The 25841-nt window shown below is 47.3% G+C and overlaps 19 non-coding genes and 3 pseudogenes across 19 annotated transcripts; 15 read left to right on the plus strand and 7 right to left on the minus strand.

Moving 5' to 3' along the window:
- Window positions 1–506: 506 nt before the first annotated feature.
- On the plus strand, window positions 507–670 carry LOC135016042 (U1 spliceosomal RNA). The gene has a single exon (XR_010214188.1). It is a non-coding gene; the product is annotated as a U1 spliceosomal RNA (small nuclear RNA).
- Window positions 671–822: 152 nt separating this feature from the next.
- On the plus strand, window positions 823–964 carry LOC135015901 (U1 spliceosomal RNA; annotated as a pseudogene).
- Window positions 965–1656: 692 nt separating this feature from the next.
- On the plus strand, window positions 1657–1820 carry LOC135015983 (U1 spliceosomal RNA). The gene has a single exon (XR_010214136.1). It is a non-coding gene; the product is annotated as a U1 spliceosomal RNA (small nuclear RNA).
- Window positions 1821–1972: 152 nt separating this feature from the next.
- Window positions 1973–2114, plus strand: LOC135015903 (U1 spliceosomal RNA; annotated as a pseudogene).
- Window positions 2115–2806: 692 nt separating this feature from the next.
- Window positions 2807–2970, plus strand: LOC135015765 (U1 spliceosomal RNA). Its single transcript, XR_010213951.1, has one exon. It is a non-coding gene; the product is annotated as a U1 spliceosomal RNA (small nuclear RNA).
- A 3304-nt stretch (window positions 2971–6274) lies between these two features.
- On the minus strand, window positions 6275–6437 carry LOC135015957 (U1 spliceosomal RNA). Its single transcript, XR_010214121.1, has one exon. It is a non-coding gene; the product is annotated as a U1 spliceosomal RNA (small nuclear RNA).
- Window positions 6438–6589: 152 nt separating this feature from the next.
- LOC135015848 (U1 spliceosomal RNA) lies at window positions 6590–6753 on the minus strand. The gene has a single exon (XR_010214029.1). It is a non-coding gene; the product is annotated as a U1 spliceosomal RNA (small nuclear RNA).
- A 674-nt stretch (window positions 6754–7427) lies between these two features.
- On the minus strand, window positions 7428–7583 carry LOC135015994 (U1 spliceosomal RNA). The gene has a single exon (XR_010214143.1). It is a non-coding gene; the product is annotated as a U1 spliceosomal RNA (small nuclear RNA).
- Window positions 7584–9944: 2361 nt separating this feature from the next.
- Window positions 9945–10108, plus strand: LOC135015790 (U1 spliceosomal RNA). The gene has a single exon (XR_010213974.1). It is a non-coding gene; the product is annotated as a U1 spliceosomal RNA (small nuclear RNA).
- A 152-nt stretch (window positions 10109–10260) lies between these two features.
- LOC135015961 (U1 spliceosomal RNA) lies at window positions 10261–10395 on the plus strand (annotated as a pseudogene).
- A 702-nt stretch (window positions 10396–11097) lies between these two features.
- LOC135016093 (U1 spliceosomal RNA) lies at window positions 11098–11261 on the plus strand. The gene has a single exon (XR_010214238.1). It is a non-coding gene; the product is annotated as a U1 spliceosomal RNA (small nuclear RNA).
- Window positions 11262–11413: 152 nt separating this feature from the next.
- On the plus strand, window positions 11414–11576 carry LOC135015950 (U1 spliceosomal RNA). The gene has a single exon (XR_010214114.1). It is a non-coding gene; the product is annotated as a U1 spliceosomal RNA (small nuclear RNA).
- Window positions 11577–12246: 670 nt separating this feature from the next.
- LOC135015756 (U1 spliceosomal RNA) lies at window positions 12247–12410 on the plus strand. Its single transcript, XR_010213942.1, has one exon. It is a non-coding gene; the product is annotated as a U1 spliceosomal RNA (small nuclear RNA).
- A 150-nt stretch (window positions 12411–12560) lies between these two features.
- LOC135015937 (U1 spliceosomal RNA) lies at window positions 12561–12724 on the plus strand. The gene has a single exon (XR_010214103.1). It is a non-coding gene; the product is annotated as a U1 spliceosomal RNA (small nuclear RNA).
- A 668-nt stretch (window positions 12725–13392) lies between these two features.
- Window positions 13393–13556, plus strand: LOC135015803 (U1 spliceosomal RNA). The gene has a single exon (XR_010213986.1). It is a non-coding gene; the product is annotated as a U1 spliceosomal RNA (small nuclear RNA).
- Window positions 13557–13708: 152 nt separating this feature from the next.
- Window positions 13709–13871, plus strand: LOC135015981 (U1 spliceosomal RNA). Its single transcript, XR_010214135.1, has one exon. It is a non-coding gene; the product is annotated as a U1 spliceosomal RNA (small nuclear RNA).
- A 671-nt stretch (window positions 13872–14542) lies between these two features.
- Window positions 14543–14706, plus strand: LOC135015989 (U1 spliceosomal RNA). The gene has a single exon (XR_010214140.1). It is a non-coding gene; the product is annotated as a U1 spliceosomal RNA (small nuclear RNA).
- A 6627-nt stretch (window positions 14707–21333) lies between these two features.
- On the minus strand, window positions 21334–21449 carry LOC135016063 (U5 spliceosomal RNA). The gene has a single exon (XR_010214208.1). It is a non-coding gene; the product is annotated as a U5 spliceosomal RNA (small nuclear RNA).
- Window positions 21450–21724: 275 nt separating this feature from the next.
- LOC135016011 (U5 spliceosomal RNA) lies at window positions 21725–21840 on the minus strand. Its single transcript, XR_010214159.1, has one exon. It is a non-coding gene; the product is annotated as a U5 spliceosomal RNA (small nuclear RNA).
- A 286-nt stretch (window positions 21841–22126) lies between these two features.
- Window positions 22127–22242, minus strand: LOC135016052 (U5 spliceosomal RNA). Its single transcript, XR_010214198.1, has one exon. It is a non-coding gene; the product is annotated as a U5 spliceosomal RNA (small nuclear RNA).
- A 270-nt stretch (window positions 22243–22512) lies between these two features.
- On the minus strand, window positions 22513–22628 carry LOC135016023 (U5 spliceosomal RNA). The gene has a single exon (XR_010214170.1). It is a non-coding gene; the product is annotated as a U5 spliceosomal RNA (small nuclear RNA).
- Window positions 22629–22772: 144 nt separating this feature from the next.
- On the plus strand, window positions 22773–22935 carry LOC135016065 (U1 spliceosomal RNA). The gene has a single exon (XR_010214210.1). It is a non-coding gene; the product is annotated as a U1 spliceosomal RNA (small nuclear RNA).
- Window positions 22936–25841: the final 2906 nt, after the last annotated feature.

Below are 25841 nucleotides of genomic sequence, written 5' to 3' on the forward strand. Positions count from 1 at the left end.
CAGCATCCTCTACGGACTACGAGAAAAAGATTTACCGGTAGGTTTAAAATCTTATTTTCTCTTACGTCCTAGAGGATGCTGGGGACTCCGTAAGGACCATGGGGATTATACCAAAGCTCCCAAACGGGCAGGAGAGTGCGGATGACTTTGCAGCACCGATTGAGCAAACAGGAGGTCCTCCTCAGCCAGGGTATCAAACTTATAGAACTTTGCAAAGGTGTTTGAACCAACTTTGACCCACTGCTTGGATGACATCACCATATGCAAATCCATCTGCGGCAGGCCTTCCCCCAGGAATGCTTGCACTAGTTGTTGCATTTGGTTTGTTGTTTGGGGGTGCTTCAGTATTAGGCAGCCTTCTGCCCTCCCATGTTCATCTGAAAATATGTGTTCTCCCTGCAGTTGTTGTCCCCAGATGAGAGTTCCCTTGTGCTGCCTCAGTTGAATCTCCTTTACTTGACAGAGATGTGCCTGAGCAGCGGCCCTCCCCAGCCCTATCCCAAATCATACTTATTTTGCATAGGAGATACCATGGTCATGAAGATTGTTCTCCCAGGGTTAGGTTAATTCATTGCATTCTGGGTATGCTGACCCCTGTGATTTCCCCAAATGTGGGAAACTCAACTGCATTATTTGTGGTAGTGGGGGACTGTGTTTGTGCTTTCCTCTGGTCAGCTCTGGTAAAAGTCAGATTTCTTTGTCTCAGATCTTCCTCTAGCCTTGTTCTTCTTTCGAGAGTTCCCTTGTGCTGCCTCAGTTGGATCTCCTTCACTTGACAGGGGGGTGCCCGAGCAGCGACCCTCCCCAGCTCTAGCCCAACTCCTACTTACCTGCCAGGTGAGATACTATGATCATGAAGATGCTTCTCCCAGGGCAAGGCTCACCCATTGCACTCTGGGTGTGCTGCCCCTGCGATTTCCCCAAATGTGGGAAACTTGACTGCATAATTTGTGTTTCCCCTGGTCGGCTCTCATATAATTCAGATCTCTTTGTCTCAGGTCTCTCTCCAGCCTAGTTTGCTGTCTGTTTCCACTTCTTTTTTCTTGAGCCCCTCCCTTCTATACCCTTGTGCACTATCCTGACTTCTCCCGTCTGCTTACTTTGTGCCTTCCAACGCACAATACAAACTACAGGTAGTGCTGCAGGGCCCACACCCTTTTACTTGCTTTACAGAGCAGCTCTGGAGCTGTTACAGTGCCCAGCTGCTGCAAGAAATCAGCTTGAATGCTTCAGGGGCTGGGGCATAGCCAACATGAGCCCCACACCGAAGGAGGGTGGAGGTGTTTAATGCGAACTAGGGGTCATCCAAGCGCCGCAAAAGGCCGCCATGCCCTGCACACCCCTTTATTCTTTTCATATGCAGACGAGGGTTGAAGCCAACTTTGACCCACTGCTTGGATGACATCACCATATTCAAATCCATCTGCTGCAGGCCTTCCCCCAGGAATGCTTGCACTAGTTGTTGCATTTGGTTTGTTGTTTGGGGGTGCTTCAGTATTAGGCAGCCTTCTGCCCTCCCATGTTCATCTGAAAATATGTGTTCTCCCTGCAGTTGTTGTCCCCAGATGAGAGTTCCCTTGTGCTGCCTCAGTTGAATCTCCTTTACTTGACAGAGATGTGCCTGAGCAGCGGCCCTCCCCAGCCCTATCCCAAATCATACTTATTTTGCATAGGAGATACCATGGTCATGAAGATTGTTCTCCCAGGGTTAGGTTCATTCATTGCATTCTGGGTATGCTGACCCCTGTGATTTCCCCAAATGTGGGAAACTCAACTGCATTATTTGTGGTAGTGGGGGACTGTGTTTGTGCTTTCCTCTGGTCAGCTCTGGTAAAAGTCAGATTTCTTTGTCTCAGATCTTCCTCTAGCCTTGTTCTTCTTTCGAGAGTTCCCTTGTGCTGCCTCAGTTGGATCTCCTTCACTTGACAGGGGGGTGCCCGAGCAGCGACCCTCCCCAGCTCTAGCCCAACTCCTACTTACCTGCCAGGTGAGATACTATGATCATGAAGATGCTTCTCCCAGGGCAAGGCTCACCCATTGCACTCTGGGTGTGCTGCCCCTGCGATTTCCCCAAATGTGGGAAACTTGACTGCATAATTTGTGTTTCCCCTGGTCGGCTCTCATATAATTCAGATCTCTTTGTCTCAGGTCTCTCTCCAGCCTAGTTTGCTGTCTGTTTCCACTTCTTTTTTCTTGAGCCCCTCCCTTCTATACCCTTGTGCACTATCCTGACTTCTCCCATCTGCTTACTTTGTGCCTTCCAACGCACAATGCAAACTACAGGTAGTGCTGCAGGGCCCACACCCTTTTACTTGCTTTACAGAGCAGCTCTGGAGCTGTTACAGTGCCCAGCTGCTGCAAGAAATCAGCTTGAATGCTTCAGGGGCTGGGGCATAGCCAACATGAGCCCCACACCGAAGGAGGGTGGAGGTGTTTAATGCGAACTAGGGGTCATCCAAGCGCCGCAAAAGGCCGCCATGCCCTGCACACCCCTTTTTTCTTTTCATATGCAGACGAGGGTTGAAGCCAACTTTGACCCACTGCTTGGATGACATCACCATAAGCAAATCCATCTGCTGCAGGCCTTCCCCCAGGAATGCTTGCACTAGTAGTTGCATTTGGTTCGTTGTTTGGGGGTGCTTCAGTTTTAGGCAGCCTTCTGCCCTCCCATGTTCATCTGAAAATATGTGTTCTCCCTGCAGTTGTTGTCCCCAGATGAGAGTTCCCTTGTGCTGCCTCAGTTGAATCTCCTTTACTTGACAGAGATGTGCCTGAGCAGCGGCCCTCCCCAGCCCTATCCCAAATCATACTTATTTTGCATAGGAGATACCTTGGTCATGAAGATTGTTCTCCCAGGGTGAGGTTCATTCATTGCATTCTGGGTATGCTGACCCCTGTGATTTCCCCAAATGTGGGAAACTCGACTGCATTATTTGTGGTAGTGGGGGACTGTGTTTGTGCTTTCCTCTGGTCAGCTCTGGTAAAAGTCAGATTTCTTTGTCTCAGATCTTCCTCTAGCCTTGTTCTTCTTTCGAGAGTTCCCTTGTGCTGCCTCAGTTGGATCTCCTTCACTTGACAGGGGGTGCCCAAGCAGCAATCCTCCACAGCTCTAGCCCAACTCCTACTTACCTGCCAGGTGAGATACTATGATCTTCACTGTTAGGGCAATCAGGATGTGGAATTCCCTGCCAGGGAAGGTGGTAATGGCGGACTCTGTAATTGGATTTAAAAAAGGAATGGATACATTTCTGAATGAAAAAGCTATCCAAGGTTATAATACTTAAAATATCAACATGGTTAATCCGGGGGTAACATGAGTTGTAGTAGTTAACTAGTCATAAAACATTATTCAGCAAGTATGTAGAATCATCACAACTTAAAACAGGTTGAACACGATGGGCAATTTGCCTCTTTTCAACCTCAAAAACTATATTACTATATGTTACTATATTACTATGTTACTGTAGTATACAGAACACCACAATGTAATGAGCAGTGATAGTGAGCACTGATGAGGATACTAGAACTGACACTGAGCAGCAAGATGCAGCACTGGACTATTAGTAATGTACTGTAGTATGCTGAGCACCACAATGCAGCACAAGACAATGAGCAGTGATACTGAGCACTGATGAGGATACTACTGAGAACTGACACTGAGCAGGAGAGACACACTACTAGTATTACTGAGCAGCAATAAGTAACCACTGATACTGAGCACTGATATTGAGATTTCCACTGAGAGAACATAGCCACGTCCTCTCCGCTCCCTCTTCAATGCACGAGTAAAAATGGCGGCAACGCGCAGCTCTTTATATGAAATCCGAATCTCGCGAGAATCCGACAGCGGGATGATGACATTTTCCCTTGTTCAGGTTTTCCGAGTCAGGCGGGAACAACCGAGCCTGCCTCGGACCAGTGTAAACCACGTGGAGTTCGTGGGGAATTCGGTTCTCGGAGAACCGAACCCGCTCCTCTCTACCTTATACCCATCAATTTTTTTATTTTCAATCTAAGCCCCTGCAGTTTTCTGTAAGCATCTGCTTCGCTATGATGATCAACAAGTCACAAGGGCAAACACTCAGGGCTTGAGGCGTAGATCTTAGGACCAGCTGCTACAAGCATGGCAGAGGTGTCACTATCACTGGTGACACCCAGAGAGGTGGCGAAGGAGATTGTAATGCAGTGCGCGCAGATAAGCAGCGCAATGGTAAAAAGGAGGCATGGTTTCATAGGTAGGGGCGTGGCCTGGTGGCCTGAATCTACATTTTGTTGCTCCGGGTGTCCCGGGGGTTGGGGGCTGCACCCGGGGACTAGTGTGTGAGCGGTGCTGGCTCCTGCACAGTGACAGGACATGGCCACCCAGCATGACGCCTCCCTTCTTGACCAATCTGTAATTGCAGTCGCACTGCAGTTCAGCGTGATCATAAAAAATGGTGTAGCCTCCTGCTGGTGCAGACTGTATGTGCGCGCAGGAAGCCGCCACCATTTTTGTGATCACAGCGGCTGAATGTGATGTCATACAGCCGCTGTGACCACGCCCCCTGTGTCTCCTCCGTTGCAGACCCCATTTTGAAGCCTTGCCCCCGCACCGCTCCATCCCTGACTTGGAAATGGAGTGTTGCTGACCCCCCTCTCCCCCCCTGCCCCGATTGACAGGCAGAGGCGATCGCATTCTCTGCGGGGTGCCGCAGAAAATGCAGGCACATGCGTATGCTCTTAGCAATTTTTGCAGTTGGATCGCTTACTGTGATTGCAATCCAACCTGAATCAGGCCCTATTACCTATCACAATGCGCTGCGGGCAGTACAAAATTGGTTTAATATGGGAGAAAAAACCCCAGACCTGTGCTCCTTAACTGTACCTGGTGGCTCGTGGAGCGGCTGCCCAGTAATCAGTGTCCACGCCAGTGCGCACACGGTCCACCCCCTACGGCCACGCTCCCCTTCATCAGCGGCCTCGTGATCCGGAAGGGCGGTGCGTGTGTGACTGACCTTAGGAAGAAACCGGAGCCTCCGCTGCAGTGACCCAGCAACCAGGGCACGGGAGTATACAGCGCCGCTGGGAGTGATGAAGCTGCAGTAAAGATGTCTATTAGACCTAGCCTGCTGCAGCCCTTGTAGATTCTCATAAAAAAAGTTCTTATTTTCTTGTCAAAATTAATAGCTAAGAATAGGCTGCCTGAGGCAGGCCCCTGTTAAGTGGCCTGCTACTGAAGGCACCAACTACAAACTGAGCTCCCTGTTCATGGAAGCGGGGTTATAGAGGAGAATGCGCTGAGCATCTTGGGAACAGTCAAAAGCTTTGAGCCGGTTGGTGCCTCAGATCAAGATCCTACTCTACACCCCAATGTGAATCCTTGTGGAGTCCAGTGTACCCCACAGAAGAAATTAATGTGTCACACCCATTGGCAGCAACCTTAGAATAGCTGCTGACGGGCACAATTGAGAAAGGAAGGGGGGGGGGACATTTGAATCCAGCACATAGATGCAATTCAAATATGTAATTTGAACCTTCCTATTTTAAAATATAATGGATGAACTTCACCCTGTGATAACAATCTTCATGATATAGAGATCTCATATGCAAAATAAGTATGAGTTGGGATAGGGCTGGGGAGGGTGGCTGCTCGGGCAAGCCCCTCCCCCGTCAAGTTAAGGAGATTCAACTGAGGAAGCACAAGGGAACTCTCGTCTGGGGACAACAACTGCAGGGAGACCACATTTTTTCAGATGAACATGGGAGGGCGGAAGGCTGCCTAATACTGAAGCACCATCAAATATCAAACCATATGCAATAACTAGTACAAGCATTCCTGGGGGAAGGTCTGCAGGAGACGAATTTGCATACGGTGATGTCATCCAAGCAGTGGGCCAAAGTTGGCTGGAACCCTCATCTGCATATGAAAAGAGAAAAGGGTTATGCAGGGCATGGCGGCCTATTGCGGCGCTTGGATGACCCCTAGTTCGCATTAAACACCTCCACCCTCCTTCGGTGTGGGGCTCATGTTGGCTATGCCCCAGCCCCTGAAGCATTCAAGCTGATTTCTTGCAGCAGCTGGGCACTGTAACAGCTCCAGAGCTGCTCTGTAAGGCAAATAAAAGGGTGTGGGCCCTGCAGCACTACCTGTAGTTCGCATTGTGCGTTGGAAGGCACAAAGTAAGCAGACGGGAGAAGTCAGGATAGTGCGCAAGGGCATAGAAGGGAGCGGCTCAAGAAAAGAGAAGTGGAAACAGACAGCAAACTAGGCTGGAGAGAGACCTGAGACAAAGAGATCTGAATTATACGAGAGCCGACCAGGGGAAACACAAATTATGCAGTCAAGTTTCCCATATTTGGGGAAATCGCAGGGGCAGCACACCCAGAGTGCAATGGTTGAGCCTTGCCCTGGGAGAAGCACCTTCAAGATCATAGTATCTCACCTGGCAGGTAAGTAGGAGTTGGGCTAGAGCTGGGGAGGGTCGCTGCTCGGGCACCCCCCTGTCAAGTGAAGGAGATCCAACTGAGGCAGCACAATGGAACTCTCGAAAGAAGAACAAGGCTAGAGGAAGATCTGAGACAAAGAAATCTGACTTTTACCAGAGCTGACCAGCGGAAAATACAAACACAGTCCCCAACTACCACAAATAATGCAGGCGAGTTTCCCACATTTGGGTAAATCACAGGGGTCAGCATACCCAGAATTCAATGAATGAACCTCACCCTGGGTGAACAATTTTCATGACCATGGTGTCTCCTATGCAAAATAAGTATGATTTGGGATAGGGCTGGGGAGGGCCGCTGCTCAGGCACATCTCTGTCAAGTAAAGGAGATTCAACTGAGGCAGCACAAGGGAACTCTCATATGGGGACAACAACTGCAGGGAGAACACATATTTTCAGATGAACATGGGAGGGCAGAAGGCTGCCTAATACTGAAGCACCCCCAAACAACAAACCAAATGCAACAACTAGTGCAAGCATTCCTGGGGGAAGGCCTGCAGCAGATGGATTTGCATATGGTGATGTTATCCAAGCAGTGGGTCAAAGTTGGCTTCAACCCTCATCTGCATATGAAAAGAGAAAAGGGGCGTGCAGGGCATGGCGGCCTTTTGCGGTGCTTGGATGACCCCTAGATCGCATTAAACACCCCCACCCTCCTTTGGTGTGGGGCTCATGTTGGCCATGCCCCATCCCATGAAGCATTCAAGCTGATTTCTTGCAGCAGCTGGGCACTGTAACAGCTCCAGAGCTGCTCTGTAAGGCAAGTAAAAGGGTGTGGGCCCTGCAGCACTACCTGTAGTTTGCATTGTGCATTGGAAGGCACAAAGTAAGCAGACGGGAGGAGAAGTCAGGATAGTCCACAAGGGTATAGAAGGGAGGGGCTCAAGAAAAAAGAAGTGGAAACAGAGAGCAAACTAGGCTGGAGAGAGACCTGAGACAAAGAGATCTGAATTATACGAGAGCCGACCAGAGGAAACACAAATTATGCAGTCAAGTGTCCCACATTTGGGGAAATCGTAGGAGCAGCACACCCAGTGTGCAATGGGTGAGCCTTGCCCTGGGAGAAGCACCTTCCTGATTATAGTATCTCACCTGGGTGTGCTGCCCCTGCGATTTCCCCAAATGTGGGAAACTTGACTGCATAATTTGTGTTTCCCCTGGTCGGCTCTCATATAATTCAGATCTCTTTGTCTCAGGTCTCTCTCCAGCCTAGTTTGCTGTCTGTTTCCACTTCTTTTTTCTTGAGCCCCTCCCTTCTATACCCTTGTGGACTATCCTGACTTCTCCTCCTGTCTGCTTACTTTGTGCCTTCCAATGCACAATGCAAACTACAGGTAGTGCTGCAGGGCCCACACCCTTTTACTTGCCTTACAGAGCAGCTCTGGAGCTGTTACAGTGCCAAGCTGCTGCAAGAAATCAGCTTGAATGCTTCAGGGGCTGGGGCATGGCCAACATGAGCCCCACACCGAAGGAGGGTGGGGGTGTTTAATGCGAACTAAGGGTCATCCAAGCGCCGCAAAAGGCCGCCATGCCCTGCATACCCCTTTTCTCTTTTCATATGCAGATGAGGGTTCCAGCCAACTTTGGCCCACTGCTTGGATGACATCACTATATGCATATCCGTCTTCTGCAGACCTTCCCCCAGGAATGCTTGTACTAGTTGTTGCATTTGGTTTGTTGTTTGGGGGTGCTTCAGTATTAGGCAGCCTTCTGCCCTCCCATGTTCATCTGAAAATATGTGTTCTCACTGCAGTTGTTGTCCCCAGATGAGAGTTCCCTTGTGCTGCCTCAGTTGAATCTCCTTTACTCTAAAACTTGTAAAACTTAGCAAAAGTGTTTACTAAATAGCTGCTCGGCAAAGTTGCAATGCCGAGACTCCCCGACCAGCTGCCCAGGATGAACCCACCTTTCTAGTAGAATGGGTCTTCACCTAATTCAGTAACGGCAATCCTGCCGTGGAATGAGCATGCTGAATCTTACCACAGATCCAGCGCATAATTGTCTACATGGAAGCAGGACACCCAATCCTGTTGGGAGCATACAGGACAAACAGAGCCTCTGTTTTCCTAATCTGAACCGTTCTGGTGACATAAATTTTCAAAGTTCTGACCACAGCCAGAGACTTTGACTCAACGAAGGTGTCAGTGGCCAAAGGCACCATGTGGAAAGATGAACCACCTTCGGCAGAAATAGTTGACGTGTCCTCAATTCTGCTCTATCTTCATGAAATATCAAATAAAGGCTCTTGTGATACTGCATGGTTTGTACTGTTTTCCATGTGCTCCCAGATCTTTCAAGCAAGAAGCATGGTCAAGAAAGTTCTGTTTGAAAAGAAACAACATTTACTGTCATTGTTATAGAATTTGGGAGAAAAAACAAGAAGAAATCTGCACTGTTGACGCACTGGACAGAATGAATGAATCATAAAATATAACCTTTATTAAGTATGTATTAAAATTGGATAAATATTAATATTATTATCCCAAACTGCAGTGAAACATAAAGGTTAAAATCACAGAACTAACATACATGTGCATAAGAAGAATAAAGAGATGTGAAAAAAAGGTTTAAAAAGCGTGTCCGTGTGTGATTATTTTTGAAGGCACAACCCTGGCGGGGTTGTTTATATAGATATATATGTTGCTAATAATCACTTTCTAGCGTAATGTTATTAAATAGCTGTTAGTATCTATGTCGTCAGGTACCACTGGGTCGTATCCTATATACTCCTGTGGGAAACTTGACTGCATAATTTGTGTTTCCCCTGGTCGGCTCTCGTATAATTCAGATCTCTTTGTCTCAGGTCTCTCTCCAGCCTAGTTTGCTGTCTGTTTCCACTTCTCTTTTCTTGAGCCGCTGCCTTCTATGCCCTTGTGCACTCTCCAGACTTCTCCTGTCTGCTTACTTTGTGCCTTCCAACGCACAATGCAAACTACAGGTAGTGCTGCAGGGCCCACACCCTTTTACTTGCCTTACAGAGCAGCTCTGGAGCTGTTACAGTGCCCAGCTGCAGCAAGAAATCAGCTTGAATGCTTCAGGGGCTGGGGCATAGCCAACATGAGCCCCACACCGACGGAGGGTGGAGGTGTTTAATGCAAACTAGGGGTCAGCCAAGCGCCGCAAAAGGCCGCCATGCCCTGCATGCCCCTTTTCTCTTTTCATATGCAGACGAGGGTTGAAGCCAACTTTGACCCACTGCTTGGATGACATCACCATATGCAAATCCATCTGCGGCAGGCCTTCCCCCAGGAATGCTTGCACTAGTTGTTGCATTTGGTTTGTTGTTTGGGGGTGCTTCAGTATTAGGCAGCCTTCTGCCCTCCCATGTTCATCTGAAAATATGTGTTCTCCCTGCAGTTGTTGTCCCCAGATGAGAGTTCCCTTGTGCTGCCTCAGTTGAATCTCCTTTACTTGACAGAGATGTGCCTGAGCAGCGGCCCTCCCCAGCCCTATCCCAAATCATACTTATTTTGCATAGGAGATACCATGGTCATGAAGATTGTTCTCCCAGGGTTAGGTTCATTCATTGCGTTCTGGGTATGCTGACCTCTGTGATTTCCCCAAATGTGGGAAACTCAACTGCATTATTTGTGGTAGTGGGGGACTGTGTTTGTGCTTTCCTCTGGTCAGCTCTGGTAAAAGTCAGATTTCTTTGTCTCAGATCTTCCTCTAGCCTTGTTCTTCTTTCAAGAGTTCCCTTGTGCTGCCTCAGTTGGATCTCCTTCACTTGACAGGGGGGTGCCCGAGCAGCGACCCTCCCCAGCTCTAGCCCAACTCCTACTTACCTGCCAGGTGAGATACTATGATCATGAAGTTGCTTCTCCCAGGGCAAGGCTCACCCATTGCACTCTGGGTGTGCTGCCCCTGCGATTTCCCCAAATATGGGAAACTTGATTGCATAATTTGTGTTTCCCCTAGTCGGCTCTCATATAATTCAGATCTCTTTGTCTCAGGTCTCTCTCCAGCCTAGTTTGCTGTCTGTTTCCACTTCTTTTTTCTTGAGCCCCTCCCTTCTATACCCTTGTGCACTATCCTGACTTCTCCTCCTGTCTGCTTACTTTGTGCCTTCCGATGCAGAATGCAAACTACAGGTAGTGCTGCAGGGCCCACACCCTTTTACTTGCCTTACAGAGCAGCTCTGGAGCTGTTACAGTGCCAAGCTGCTGCAAGAAATCAGCTTGAATGCTTCAGGGGCTGGGGCATGGCCAACATGAGCCCCACACCGAAGTAGGGTGGGGGTGTTTAATGCGAACTAAGGGTCATCCAAGCGCCGCAAAAGGCCGCCATGCCCTGCATACCCCTTTTCTCTTTTCATATGCAGATGAGGGTTCCAGCCAACTTTGGCCCACTGCTTGGATGACATCACTGTATGCAAATCCGTCTTCTGCAGACCTTCCCCCAGGAATGCTTGTACTAGTTGTTGCATTTGGTTTGTTGTTTGGGGGTGCTTCAGTATTAGGCAGCCTTCTGCCCTCCCATGTTCATCTGAAAATATGTGTTCTCCCGGCAGTTGTTGTCCCCAGATGAGAGTTCCCTTGTGCTGCCTCAGTTGAATCTCCTTTACTTGACAGAGATGTGCCTGAGCAGCGGCCCTCCCCAGCCCTATCCCAAATCATACTTATTTTGCATAGGAGATACCATGGTCATAAAGATTGTTCTCCCAGGGTGAGGTTCATTCATTGCATTCTGGGTATGCTGACCCCTGTGATTTCCCCAAATGTGGGAAACTCAACTGCATTATTTGTGGTAGTGGGGGACTGTGTTTGTGTTTTCCTCTGGTCAGCTCTGGTAAAAGTCAGATTTCTTTGTCTCAGATCTTCCTCTAGCCTTGTTCTTCTTTCGAGAGTTCCATTGTGCTGCCTCAGTTTGATCTCCTTCACTTGACAGGGGGGTACCCGAGCAGCGACCCTCCCCAGCTCTAGCCCAACTCCTACATAACTGCCAGGTGAGATACTATGATCATGAAGGTGCTTCTCCCAGGGCAAGGCTCACCCATTGCACTCTGGGTGTGCTGCTCCTGCGATTTCCCCAAATGTGGGAAACTTGACTGCATAATTTGTGTTTCCCCTGGTCGGCTCTCGTATAATTCAGATCTCTTTGTCTCAGGTCTCTCTCCAGCCTAGTTTGCTGTCTGTTTCCACTTCTCTTTTCTTGAGCCGCTGCCTTCTATGCCCTTGTGCACTCTCCTGACTTCTCCTGTCTGCTTACTTTGTGCCTTCCAACGCACAATGCAAACTACAGGTAGTGCTGCAGGGCCCACACCCTTTTACTTGCCTTTCAGAGCAGCTCTGGAGCTGTTACAGTGCCCAGCTGCTGCAAGAAATCAGCTTGAATGCTTCAGGGGCTGGGGCATAGCCAACATGAGCCCCACACCGACGGAGGGTGGAGGTGTTTAATGCGAACTAAGGGTCATCCAAGCGCCGCAAAAGGCCGCCATGCCCTGCATACCCCTTTTCTCTTTTCATATGCAGATGAGGGTTCCAGCCAACTTTGGCCCACTGCTTGGATGACATCACCGTATGCAAATACGTCTTCTGCAGACCTTCCCCCAGGAATGCTTGTACTAGTTGTTGCATTTGGTTTGTTGTTTGGGGTGCTTCAGTATTAGGCAGCCTTCTGCTCTCCCATGTTCATCTGAAAATATGTGTTCTCCCTGCAGTTGTTGTCCCCAGATGAGAGTTCTCTTGTGCTGCCTCAGTTGAATCTCCTTTACTTGACAGAGATGTGCCTGAGCAGCGGCCCTCCCCAGCCCTATCCCAAATCATACTTATTTTGCATAGGAGATACCATGGTCATGAAGATTGTTCTTCCAGGGTGAGGTTCATTCATTGCATTCTGGGTATGCTGACCCCTGTGATTTCCCCAAATGTGGGAAACTCGACTGCATTATTTGTGGTAGTGGGGGACTGTGTTTGTGCTTTCCTCTGGTCAGCTCTGGTAAAAGTCAGATTTCTTTGTCTCAGATCTTCCTCTAGCCTTGTTCTTTTTTTGAGTTTCCTTGTGCTGCCTCAGTTGGATTTCCTTCACTTGACAGGGGGGTGCCCGAGCAGCGACCCTCCCCAGCTCTAGCCCAACTCCTACTTACCTGCCAGGTGAGATACTATGATCAGGAAGGTGCTTCTCCCAGGGCAAGGCTCACCCATTGCACTCTGGGTGTGCTGCTCCTACGATTTCCCCAAATGTGGGACACTTGACTACATAATTTGTGTTTCCTCTGGTCGGCTACTCGTATAATTCAGATCTCTTTGTCTCAGGTCTCTCTCCAGCCTAGTTTGCTGTCTGTTTCCACTTCTCTTTTCTTGAGCCCCTGCCCTTGCCCTTGTGCACTCTCCTGACTTCTCCTGTCTGCTTACTTTGTGCCTTCCAACGCACAATGCAAACTATAGGTAGTGCTGCAGGGCCAACACCCTTTTACTTGCCTTACAGAGCAGCTCTGGAGCTGTTACAGTGCCCAGCTGCTGCAAGAAATCAGCTTGAATGCTTCAGGGGCTGGGGCATAGCCAACATGAGCCCCACACCGACGGAGGGTGGAGGTGTTTAATGCGAACTAAGGGTCATCCAAGCGCCGCAAAAGGCCGCCATGCCCTGCATACCCCTTTTCTCTTTTCATATGCAGATGAGGGTTCCAGCCAACTTTGGCCCACTACTTGGATGACATCACCGTATGCAAATCCGTCTTCTGCAGACCTTTTCCCAGGAATGCTTGTACTAGTTGTTGCATTTGGTTTGTTGTTTGGGGGTGCTTCAGTATTAGGCAGCCTTCTGCTCTCCCATGTTCATCTGAAAATATGTGTTCTCCCTGCAGTTGTTGTCCCCAGATGAGAGTTCCCTTGTGCTGCCTCAGTTGAATCTCCTTTACTTGACAGAGATGTGCCTGAGCAGCGGCCCTCCCCAGCCCTATCCCAAATCATACTTATTTTGCATAGGAGATACCATTGTCATGAAGATTGTTCTCCCAGGGTGAGGTTCATTCATTGCATTCTGGGTATGCTGACCCCTGTTATTTCCCCAAATGTGGGAAACTCGACTGCATTATTTGTGGTAGTGGGGGACTGTGTTTGTGCTTTCCTCTGGTCAGCTCTGGTAAAAGTCAGATTTCTTTGTCTCAGATCTTCCTCTAGCCTTGTTCTTTTTTCGAGAGTTTCCTTGTGCTGCCTCAGTTGGATCTCCTTCACTTGACAGGGGGGTGCCCGAACAGCGACCCTCCCCAGCTCTAGCCCAACTCCTACTTACCTGCCTGGTGAGATACTATGATCAGGAAGGTGCTTCTCCCAGGGCAAGGCTCACCCAATGCACTCTGGGTGTGCTGCTCCTACGATTTCCCCAAATGTGGGACACTTGATTACATAATTTGTGTTTCCTCTGGTCGGCTCTCGTATAATTCAGATCTCTTTGTCTCAGGTCTCTCTCCAGCCTAGTTTGCTGTCTGTTTCCACTTCTCTTTTCTTGAGCCGCTCCCTTCTATGCCCTTGTGCACTATCCTGACTTCTCCCGTCTGCTTACTTTGTGCCTTCCAACGCACAATGCAAACTACAGGTAGTGCTGCAGGGCCCACACCCTTTTACTTGCTTTACAGAGCAGCTCTGGAGCTGTTACAGTGCCCAGCTGCTGCAAGAAATCAGCTTGAATGCTTCAGGGGCTGGGGCATAGCCAACATGAGCCCCACACCGAAGGAAGGTGGAGGTGTTTAATGCAAACTAGGGGTCATCCAAGTGCCGCAAAAGGCCGCCATGCCCTGCACACCCCTTTTTTATTTTCATATGCAGACGAGGGTTGAAGCCAACTTTGACCCACTGCTTGGATGACATCACCATATGCAAATCCATCTGCTGCAGGCCTTCCCCCAGGAATGCTTGCACTAGTAGTTGCATTTGGTTTGTTGTTTGGGGGTGCTTCAGTGTTAGGCAGCCTTCTGCCCTCCCATGTTCATCTGAAAATATGTGTTCTCCCTGCAGTTGTTGTCCCCAGATGAGAGTTCCCTTGTGTTGCCTCAGTTGAATCTCCTTTACTTGACAGAGATGTGCCTGAGCAGCGGCCCTCCCCAGCCCTATCCCAAATCATACTTATTTTGCATAGGAGATACCATGGTCATGAAGATTGTTCTCCCAGGGTGAGGTTCATTCATTGCACTCTGGGTATGCTGACCCCTGTGATTTCCCCAAATGTGGGAAACTCGACTGCATTATTTGTGGTAGTGGGGGACTGCGTTTGTGCTTTCCTCTGGTCAGCTCTGGTAAAAGTCAGATTTCTTTGTCTCAGATCTTCCTCTAGCCTTGTTCTTCTTTCGAGAGTTCCCTTGTGCTGCCTCAGTTGGATCTCCTTCACTTGACAGGGGGTGCCCGAGCAGCAATCCTCCACAGCTCTAGCCCAACTCCTACTTACCTGCCAGGTGAGATACTATGATGTTCACTGTTAGGGCAATCAGGATGTGGAATTCCCTGCCAGGGAAGGTGGTAATGGCGGACTCTGTAATTGGATTTAAAAAAGGAATGGATACATTTCTGAATGAAAAAGCTATCCAAGGTTATAATACTTAAAATATCAACATGGTTAATCCGGGGGTAACATGAGTTATAGTAGCTAACTAGTCATAAAACATTATTCAGCAAGTATGTAGAATCATCACAACTTAAAACAGGTTGAACACGATGGGCAATTTGCCTCTATTCAACCTCAAAAACTATGTTACTATATGTTACTATATTACTATGTTACTGTAGTATACAGAACACCACAATGTAATGAGCAGTGATAGTGAGCACTGATGAGGATACTAGAACTGACACTGAGCAGCAAGATGCAGCACTGGACTATTAGTAATGTACTGTAGTATGCTGAGCACCACAATGCAGCACAAGACAATGAGCAGTGATACTGAGCACTGATGAGGATACTACTGAGAACTGACACTGAGCAGGAGAGACACACTACTAGTATTACTGAGCAGCAATAAGTAACCACTGATACTGAGCACTGATATTGAGATTTCCACTGAGAGAACATAGCCACGTCCTCTCCGCTCTCTCTTCAATGCTCGAGTAAAAATGGCGGCAACGCGCAGCTCTTTATATGGAATCCGAATCTCGAGAGAATCCGACAGCGGGATGATGACATTTTCCCTTGTTCAGGTTTTCCGAGTCAGGCGGGAACAACCGAGCCTGCCTCGGACCAGTGTAAACCACGTGGAGTTCGTCGGGAATTCGGTTCTCGGAGAACCGAACCCGCTCCTCTCTACCTTATACCCATCAATTTTTTTATTTTCAATCTAAGCCCCTGCAGTTTTCTGTAAGCATCTGCTTCGCTATGATGATCAACAAGTCACAAGGGCAAACACTCAGGGCTTGAGGCGTAGATCTTAGGACCAGCTGCTACAAGCATGGCAGAGGTGTCACTATCACTGGTGACACCCAGAGAGGTGGCGAAGGAGATTGTAATGCAGTGCGCGCAGATAAGCAGCGCAATGGTAAAAAGGAGGCATGGTTTCATAGGTAGGGGCGTGGCCTGCTGGCCTGAATCTACATTTTGTTGCTCCGGGTGTCCCGGGGGTTGGGGGCTGCACCCGGGGACTAGTGTGTGTGCGGTGCTGGCTCCTGCACAGTGACAGGGCATGGCCACCCAGCATGACACCTCCATTCTTGACCATGCTGTAATTGCAGTCGCACTGCAGTTCAGCGTGATCATAAAAAATGGTGTAGCCTCCTGCTGGTGCAGACTGTATGTGCGCGCAGGAAGCCGCCACCATTTTTGTGATCACAGCGGCTGAATGTGATGTCATACAGCCGCTGTGACCACGCCCCCTGTGTCTCCTCCGTTGCAGACCCCATTTTGAAGCCTTGCCCCCGCACCGCTCCATCCCTGACTTGGAAATGGAGTGTTGCTGACCCCCCTCTCCCCCCCCCGCCCCGATTGACAGGCAGAGGCGATCGCATTCTCTGCGGGGTGCCGCAGAAAATGCAGGCACATGCGTATGCTGTTAGCAATTTTTGCAGTTGGATCGCTTATTGTGATTGCATTCCAACCTGAATCAGGCCCTATTACCTATCACAATGCGCTGCGGGCAGTACAAAATTGGGTTAATATAGGAGTAAAACTCCCAGACCTGTGCTCCTTAACTGTACCTGGTGGCTAGTGGAGCGGCTGCCCAGTAATCAGTGTCCACGCCAGTGCGCACACGGTCCACCCCCTACGGCCACGCTCCCCTTCATCAGCGGCCTCGTGATCCGGAAGGGCGGTGTGTGTGTGACTGACCTTAGGAAGAAACTGGAGCCTCCGCTGCAGTGACCCAGCAACCAGGGCACGGGAGTATACAGCGCCGCTGGGAGTGATGAAGCTGCAGTAAAGATGTCTATTAGACCTAGCCTGCTGCAGCCCTTGTAGATTCTCATAAAACAAGTTCTTCTTTTCTTGTCAAAATTAATAGCTAAGAATAGGCTGCCTGAGGCAGGCCCCTGTTAAGTGGCCTGCTACTGAAGGCACCAACTACAAACTGAGCTCCCTGTTCATGGAAGCGGGGTTATAGAGGAGGATGCGCTGAGCATCTTGGGAACAGTCAAAAGCTTTGAGCCGGTTGGTGCCTCAGATCAAGATCCTACTCTACACCCCAATGTGAATCCTTGTGGAGTCCAGTGTACCCCACAGAAGAAATTAATGTGTCACACCCATTGGCAGCAACCTTAGAATAGCTGCTGACGGGCACAATTGAGAAAGGAAGGGGGGGGGGGGACATTTGAATCCAGCACATAGATGCAATTCAAATATGTAATTTGTACCTTCCTATTTTAAAATATAATGGATGAACCTCACCCTGTGAGAACAATCTTCATGATCAAGAGATCTCATATGCAAAATAAGTATGAGTTGGGATAGGGCTGGGGAGGGTGGCTGCTCGGGCAGCCCCTCCCCCGTCAAGTTAAGGAGATTCAACTGAGGACGCACAAGGGAACTCTCGTCTGGGGACAACAACTGCAGGGAGACCACATCTGTTCAGATGAACATGGGAGGGTGGAAGGCTGCCTAATATTGAAGCACCATCAAATATCAAACCATATGCAACAACTAGTACAAGCATTCCTGGGGGAAGGTCTGCAGAAGACGGATTTGCATACGGTGATGTCATCCAAGATGTGGGCCAAAGTTGGCTGGAACCCTCATCTGCATATGAAAAGAGAAAAGGGGCATGCAGGGCATGGCGGCCTTTTGCGGTGCTTGGATGACCCCTAGTTCGCATTAAACACCCCCACCCTCCTTTGGTGTGGGGCTCATGTTGGCCATGCCCCATCCCCTGAAGCATTCAAGCTGATTTCTTGCAGCAGCTGGGCACTGTAACAGCTCCAGAGCTGTTCTGTAAGGCAAGTAAAAGGGTGTGGGCCCTGCAGCACCACCTGTAGTTCGCATTGTGCGTTGGAAGGCACAAAGTAAGCAGACGGGAGGAGAAGTCAGGATAGTGCGCAAGGGCATCCTTTTCTCTTAGTCCGTAGAGGATGCTGGGGTCACATTAAGAACCATGGGGTATAGACGGGATCCGCAAGAGACATGGGCACTTTAAGACTTTCAAAGGGTGTGAACTGGCTCCTCCCTCTATGCCCCTCCTCCAGACTCCAGTTATAGGAACTGTGCCCAGGGAGACGGACATTTCGAGGAAAGGATTTATTGTTAAACTAAGGTGAGCATCTTACCAGCTCACACCTTAAGCATGCCGCAGAACGTGGCATTCAACAGAACACAAGCCAACGGCATGAACAATTGCAGCAAAAAGCTGACCAGAACCATAACATAACATGTGTATAACCACAAGTAATAACTGCAGACACAGTATGGACTGGGACGGGTGCCCAGCATCCTCTACGGACTAAGAGAAAAGGATTTACCGGTAGGTATTAAAATCCTATTTTCTCATACGACCTAGAGGATGCTGGGGTCACATTAAGAACCATGGGGTTATACCAAAGCTCTTGAACGGGTGGGAGAGTGCGTACGACTCTGCAGCACCGAATGACCCAACTTGAGGTTATCATCAGCCAAGGTATCAAACTTGTAAAACTTAGCAAAAGTGTTTACTAAATAGCTGCTCGGCAAAGTTGCAATGCCGAGACTCCCCGACCAGCTGCCCAGGATGAACCCACCTTTCTAGTAGAATGGGTCTTCACCTAATTCAGTAACGGCAATCCTGCCATGGAATGAGCATGCTGAATCTTACCACAGATCCAGCGCATAATGGTCTACATGGAAGCAGGACACCCAATCCTGTTGGGAGCATACAGGACAAACAGAGCCTCTGTTTTCCTAATCTGAACCGTTCTGGTGACATAAATTTTCAAAGTTCTGACCACAGCCAGAGACTTTGACTCAACGAAGGTGTCAGTGGCCAAAGGCACCATGTGGAAAGATGAACCACCTTCGGCAGAAATTGTTGACGTGTCCTCAATTCTGCTCTATCTTCATGAAAGATCAAATAAAGGCTCTTGTGATACTGCATGGTTTGTACTGTTTTCCATGTGCTCCCAGATCTTTCAAGCAAGTAGCATGGTCAAGAAAGTTCTGTTTGAAAAGAAACAACATTTACTGTCATTGTTATAGAATTTGGGAGAAAAAACAAGAAGAAATCTGCACTGTTGACGCACTGGACAGAATGAATGAATCATAAAATATAACCTTTATTAAGTATGTATTAAAATTGGATAAATATTAATATTATTATCCCAAACTGCAGTGAAACATAAAGGTTAAAATCACAGAACTAACATACATGTGCATAAGAAGAATAAAGAGATGTGAAAAAAAGGTTTAAAAAGCGTGTCCGTGTGTGATTATTTTTAAAGGCACAACCCTGGCGGGGTTGTTTATATAGATATATATGTTGCTAATAATCACTTTCTAGCGTAATGTTATTAAATAGCTGTTAGTATCTATGTCGTCAGGTACCACTGGGTCGTATCCTATATACTCCCTTCACTCAATAGGGGTTACCTCCCGGGAAGCCATCCCCATTGGCGAATTTGTGGGGGTGATTGAGTATAACCGGTAAGCTAACCTCCAATTTGTGGGGTGCTTAGGTAGATGGGGATCACTTATTTCTCTGTGTCCCCTAAGACTATATTCCTAAATTCAATACCACAGGGGGATAGCTTTCTATATCGGATAAGGAATCACTTGATAGGGAAATCTCTATGCATCATGGAAAGATCATATTTATTAATATCCAAACTAAAAAAATGATGAATAGCTTTAATTTAGCTGTTTAGATATAGTTAATTGGCGAGATATACCAACAGGTGCGGTTGCCTTAAGGAATATGGCAATTCCAATATAAATAGCAGCCCTCCTTCATATAATCAGCCAGATCTTATTAAATCTGGTCCAGATATAGCCGTTCAGATATACTTAATTGACAACATATATCAATCGGTGGGGTTGCCTTAAGGAATATAGCAATTCCAATTCTCATATAAATAGCAACCTTCCTTCATATATTCAGCCAGATCTTATTTAATCTGATCTAGGCGTAGGCAATAATGCTTTCCTTAGAGGTATAGCCACCTCAATTCTTATTAGGAAGCAAAGTGTCTGTCATAATGGTTTATCCAATTCATCTAAGAAATAATATATTCCATGTGTCAGAGATTCATTACTCTCTATTTACACTGTTAAAGAGTTAATTCGTATTATGTTACAGTGTAATGAAATTATCATATAGGGAGATGTGGCAATTCCATGTGCTATATATATAATAACCCTTAGTGGTCCAGATTCCACAATGAGGAATTTTCTTATAAACCGCTGAAACACACAGCTGTTTGACTGACTTCCAAATATATCTATCTCACTTTGTAACAGTCTTATGATAGAGAAACTGTTACATATTCGGTCACTTAGTTATCTAAAGGTAAACAGACTCAGTGTGAGGGTAATATAATATATCAAATGCGCTGTCAATAATCGTGGTAACTGGTGTAATAATGTGGTATATTGAGTATGCTAGTAAGGCATATAACTGCTCTCCAGCCTTTAAGTGTTACCAATCAATTTGTTACACTGTAAAGGATTTATGGTGTCCTGTTCGGACATGCAGCTGCTAGGCTGACTCAAAGATTTATCCATTTGTAACAATTATGTAACAGTTATATACATGTTACTGGTATTACATAGAAATAGTATGACACAGGCCAGCAGTCCCATGTGTCTAGATTCCACAATAGGAGATTTTCTTTGTCTTATAAACTGCTGGAACACACAGCTGCTAGACTGACTTCAAATATATATATTACTTTGTAACAGTCTTATAGTAAAGAGACTGTTACACACTGTCATTTAGTTATCTCAAGGTTAGCAGATTCTGTGTGAGGATAGTGTTCTGTTAGAACATGCAGCTGCTAGGCTGACTCATAGAAAATGTATCCATTTGTAACAAATGACACATACAGCATTAAATTAATATCTATAGCAGCCCATGTGACATCTCTACTCTTATCATAATTGTCTGGTTATTGCCAATCTGGACAGCAGGAGTGATATATATTCACTAGTCCCAATATCCCATCATATAAATATACCCACACTGATATACTTTCTTATCAAGAGTTATTAGTAGCTATCTGTATGCACTTTAGACATTGTATCTGCTAAGTGACATCATATCTAGTGTATTCCTTTCTTATAGCTCAGCTTCTATTCCCTATTAGTGGAGACTAACAGCTAACATCATAATCATATATTTTTGTTTTATAACATTTCACATGAGTCAAATACACGCGGACACGCCGTGCCCTACACGTGTGTTTCACTGCATCTATGGCAACTTACATTAAAGCTAACAAGAAAGCACACTCGTTCTGTCTTTAAACTGATAAAAGAAACCCCAATAATATGGGGCATGCAAAAATTGAGATAAAACTCAGTTTTGCTCCTCTCCACGGAAATCTTTAATAAAAGGCGAAATATTTGTTAGTTCTGAAGAGAAACCAGAGCATGACCAAGATTCCACCTGTCGCCTGAGTGCCATGCCAGCAGTTCTCATTGAGCTCAAAGTGAGCACCCAATTTGAAAGAAAGATAGCAGATTTCTCACCAGGCTTCCCCTAGCTATAAACATGGTTTGTACTCTTTTCCATGTGTTCCCAGATCTTTCAAGCAATTAGTATAGTCAAGAAAGTTCTGTTTGAAAAGAAACAAACATTTACTGTCATTTCTATGCAAATGAGCTTACATTAAAGCACACTCGTTCTATCTTTAAACAGATAAAATAAAACCCCAATAAGATGGGGAATGCAAAATTTGAGATAAAACTCAGTTTTGCTCCTCTCCACGGAAATCTTTAGTAAAAGGCGAAAGATTTGTTCGTTCTGAAGAGAAACCAGAGCATGACCAAGATTCCACCTGTCGCCTGAGTGCCATGCCAGCAGTCCTCATTCAGCTCAAAGTGAGCACCCAATTTGAAAGAAAGAAAGCAGATTTCTCACCAGGCTTCCCCTTGCTATAAGCATGGTTTTTACTCTTTTCCATGTGCTCCCAGATCTTTCAAGCAAGTAGCATGGTCAAGAAAGTTCTGTTTGAAAAGAAACAGACATTTACTGTCATTGTTATACAAATAAACTTACATTAAAGCCAACAAGAAAGCACACTCATTCTGTCCTTAAACTGATAAAAGAAACCCCAATAATATGGGGCATGCAAAAATTGAGATAAAACTCAGTTTTGCTCCTCTCCACGGAAATCTTTAATAAATGGCGAAAGATTTGTTCATTCTGAAGAGAAACCAGAGCATGACCAAGATTCCACCTGTCGCCTGAGTGCCATGCCAGCAGTCCTCATTCAGATCAAAGTGAGCGCCCAATTTGAAAGAAAGCAGATTTCTCACCTGGCTTCTCCTTGCTATAAGCATGGTTTGTACTGTATTCCATGTGCTCCCAGATCTTTCAAGCAAGTAGCATGGTCAAGAAAGTTCTGTTTGAAAAGAAACAAACATTTACTGTAATTTCTATGCAAATGAGCTTTCATTAAAGCACACTCATTCTATCTTTAAACCGATAAAAGAAAATCCAAAAAGATGGGGCATGCAAAAATTGAGGTAAAACTCAGTTTTGCTCCTCTCCACGGAAATCTTTAGTAAAAGGCGAAAGATTTGTTCGTTCTGAAGAGAAGCCAGAGCATGACCAAGATTTTCATCTGAAAATATGTGTTCTCCCTGCAGTTGTTGTCCCCAGATGAGAGTTCCCTTGTGCTGCCTCAGTTGAATCTCCTTTACTTGACAGAGATGTGCCTGAGCAGCGGCCCTCCCCAGCCCTATCCCAAATCATACTTATTTTGCATAGGAGATACCATGGTCATGAAGATTGTTCTCCCAGGGTGAGGTTCATTCATTGCATTCTGGGTATGCTGACCCCTGTGATTTCCCCAATGTGGGAAACTCGACTGCATTATTTGTGGTAGTGGGGGACTGTGTTTGTGCTTTCCTCTGGTCAGCTCTGGTAAAAGTCAGATTTCTTTGTCTCAGATCTTCCTCTAGCCTTGTTCTTCTTTCGAGAGTTCCCTTGTGCTGCCTCAGTTGGATCTCCTTCACTTGACAGGGGGTGCCCGAGCAGCAATCCTCCACAGCTCTAGCCCAACTCCTACTTACCTGCCAGGTGAGATACTATGATCTTCACTGTTAGGGCAATCAGGATGTGGAATTCCCTGCCAGGGAAGGTGGTAATGGCGGACTCTGTAATTGGATTTAAAAAAGGAATGGATACATTTCTGAATGAAAAAGCTATCTAAGGTTATAATACTTAAAATATCAACATGGTTAATCCGGGGGTAACATGAGTTATAGTAGCTAACTAGTCATAAAACATTATTCAGCAAGTATGTAGAATCATCACAACTTAAAACAGGTTGAACACGATGGGCAATTTGCCTCTATTCAACCTCAAAAACTATGTTACTATATGTTACTATATTACTATGTTACTGTAGTATACAGAAAACCAAAATGCAATGAACAGTGATAGTGAGCACTGATGAGGATACTAGAACTGACACTGAGCAGCAAGATGCAGCACTGGACTATTAGTAATGTACTGTAGTATGCTGAGCACCACAATGCAGCACAAGACAATGAGCAGTGATACTGAGCACTGATGAGGATACTACTGAGAACTGACACTGAGCAGGAGAGACACACTACTAGTATTACTGAGCAGCAATAAGTAACCACTGATACTGAGCACTGATATTGAGATTTCCACTGAGAGAACATAGCCACGTCCATTCCGCTCTCTCTTCAATGCACGAGTAAAAATGGCGGCAACGCGCAGCTCTTTATATGGAATCCGAATCTCGCGAGAATCCGACAGCGGGATGATGACATTTTCCCTTGTTCAGGTTTTGCGAGTCAGGCGGGAACAACCGAGCCTGCCTCGGACCAGTGTAAACAACGTGGAGTTCGTGGGGAATTCGGTTCTCGGAGAACCGAACCCGCTCCTCTCTACCTTATACCAATCAATTTTTTTATTTTCAATCTAAGCCCCTGCAGTTTTCTGTAAGCATCTGCTTCGCTATGATGATCAACAAGTCACAAGGGCAAACACTCAGGGCTTGAGGCGTAGATCTTAGGACCAGCTGCTACAAGCATGGCAGAGGTGTCACTATCACTGGTGACACCCAGAGAGGTGGCGAGGGAGATTGTAATGCAGTGCGCGCAGATAAGCAGCGCAATGGTAAAAAGGAGGCATGGTTTCATAGGTAGGGGCGTGGCCTGGTGGCCTGAATCTACATTTTGTTGCTCCGGGTGTCCCGGGGGTTGGGGGCTGCACCCGGGGACTAGTGTGTGAGCGGTGCTGGCTCCTGCACAGAGAAAGGGCATGGCCACCCAGCATGACGCCTCCCTTCTTGACCATGCTGTAATTGCAGTCGCACTGCAGTTCAGCGTGATCATAAAAAATGGTGTAGCCTCCTGCTGGTGCAGACTGTATGTGCGCGCAGGAAGCCGCCACCATTTTTGTGATCACAGCGGCTGAATGTGATGTCATACAGCCGCTGTGACCACGCCCCCTGTGTCTCCTCCGTTGCAGACCCCATTTTGAAGCCTTGCCCCCGCACCGCTCCATCCCTGACTTGGAAATGGAGTGTTGCTGACCCACCTATCCCCCCCCCGCCCCGATTGACAGGCAGAGGCGATCGCATTCTCTGCGGGGTGCCGCAGAAAATGCAGGCACATGCGTATGCTCTTAGCAATTTTTGCAGTTGGATCGCTTATTGTGATTGCAATCCAACCTGAATCAGGCCCTATTACCTATCACAATGCGCTGCGGGCAGTACAAAATTGGGTTAATATAGGAGAAAAACCCCCAGACCTGTGCTCCTTAACTGTACCTGGTGGCTAGTGGAGCGGCTGCCCAGTAATCAGTGTCCACGCCAGTGCGCACACGGTCCACCCCCTACGGCCACGCTCCCCTTCATCAGCGGCCTCGTGATCCGGAAGGGTGGTGTGTGTGTGACTGACCTTAGGATGAAACCGGACCCTCCGCTGCAGTGACCCAGCAACCAGGGCACGGGAGTATACAGCGCCGCTGGGAGTGATGAAGCTGCAGTAAAGATGTCTATTAGACCTAGCCTGCTGCAGCCCTTGTAGATTCTCATAAAACAAGTTCTTCTTTTCTTGTCAAAATTTATAGCTAAGAATAGGCTGCCTGAGGCAGGCCCCTGTTAAGTGGCCTGCTACTGAAGGCACCAACTACAAACTGAGCTCCCTGTTCATGGAAGCGGGGTTATAGAGGAGAATGCACTGAGCATCTTGGGAACAGTCAAAAGCTTTGAGCCGGTTGGTGCCTCAGATCAAGATCCTACTCTACACCCCAATGTGAATCCTTGTGGAGTCCAGTGTACCCCACAGAAGAAATTAATGTGTCACACCCATTGGCAGCAACCTTAGAATAGCTGCTGACGGGCACAATTGAGAAAGGAAGGGGGGGGGGGGACATTTGAATCCAGCACATAAATGCAATTCAAATATGTAATTTGTACCTTCCTATTTTAAAATATAATGGATGAACCTCACCCTGTGATAACAATCTTCATGATCAAGAGATCTCATATGCAAAATAAGTATGAGTTGGGATAGGGCTGGGGAGGGTGGCTGCTCGGGCAGCCCCTCCCCCGTCAAGTTAAGGAGATTCAACTGAGGAAGCACAAGGGAACTCTCGTCTGGGGACAACAACTGCAGGGAGACCACATCTTTTCAGATGAACATGGGAGGGCGGAAGGCTGCCTAATACTGAAGCACCATCAAATATCAAACCATATGCAACATCTAGTACAAGCCTTCCTGGGGGAAGGTCTGCAGCAGACGGATTTGCATACAGTGATGTTATTCAAGCAGTGGGC

Source organism: Pseudophryne corroboree, unplaced genomic scaffold (assembly GCF_028390025.1).
Source record: "Pseudophryne corroboree isolate aPseCor3 unplaced genomic scaffold, aPseCor3.hap2 scaffold_298, whole genome shotgun sequence".
In the NCBI taxonomy this organism is placed as follows: domain Eukaryota; kingdom Metazoa; phylum Chordata; class Amphibia; order Anura; family Myobatrachidae; genus Pseudophryne; species Pseudophryne corroboree.